Source organism: Volvox carteri (genome assembly GCF_000143455.1).
Source record: "Volvox carteri f. nagariensis unplaced genomic scaffold VOLCAscaffold_97, whole genome shotgun sequence".
Lineage (NCBI taxonomy): Eukaryota > Viridiplantae > Chlorophyta > Chlorophyceae > Chlamydomonadales > Volvocaceae > Volvox > Volvox carteri.
Window position 1 is genome coordinate 26,246 of NW_003307640.1, and position 1,145 is coordinate 27,390.

The window sequence follows — 1,145 nt, forward strand, 5'->3', positions numbered from 1 at the left end:
CCGCCCGGGATGACTCGTCGGGCTCCCGGTCGCCCAGGTCCTGGTTGCGAGCTCTCTGAGATGCTCGGTTCGTTCGGTCGGCAGGAAGAGCCCCCCAGTTGCGACTTCGTTTATGTTAGGAGACCAACGGGCATAGATCCCGTCTAGTTGGAGCGCCAAACAAGCGCTGTTGCGTGCCGGCCGTCGTTCCATACATACATACATGCATGCATGCATGCATGCATGCATGCATGCATGCATACATGCATACATGCATACATGCATACATACATACATACATACATACGGGCATTCGCCGGGTGCGCATGGCCTTCACGGCGCATGAAGACCTGGCCACGAGCCTGGAGGCCTGGATTACCGACCAGTGTGCCGCGGCCCCATCTGTGGAGGACAATCCTGCTGGCCTGATCGAGTGGTGGCCTGCCTTCAAACGCCGCCTCGCTACTCGTGCACATCAGCTCAACAAAACAGCACAACATCGCAGGCTGCACCCAGGAGCCCGTGTACAAGCAGCCCTACCAGCAGTCCAGCAGGCCCGACAAAGGGTCGACACAGAGCCCGGAGCACAGCAGCCCTTACAGCAACTGGTGGACGCACAGGCGGCACTAGCACGGGCCCACCGAGAGGACTGCAGCAAGGAGGCGATGGGGGCCCGCATACACTGGCTACAGGCAGGGGAGCGGCCGAGCCCAGCCATGACTGCATTCATCCAGGCCCAAAGCGCGGACCAACAACCAGCTCCCGTCGCCCTGCAAGCCCAGTCCGGCCGCCTAGTGACTAATCCTAGCCAGCTTCCCCAGGTGGTCGCAGACTTCTGGAGTGAAGTGAGCCGAGCTCCCAACTACATCTGCCCCCAAGCCCAGCAGGAGGTGCTAAACTCCCTGGCGGCCGCCAACATCTCGCTACCCGCAGAGGCAGATGAACAGCTGGGATCCAGAACCATCACGGCCACCGAGTTACGAAAGGCTCTTAAGAAAAGCCAGCCTGGCAAGGCCCCGGGGTGGGACGGCATCCCAGCCGACATCTACAGGAAATTCTGGTCGGCCATTGGCACCACCATGGCTGGCCTGCTCACCGCCATAGGCTTGACGGGGCAGGTGCCGAAGGGCTTCTGGAGGGGGTACTGACGGTGATCTCAAAAAAGC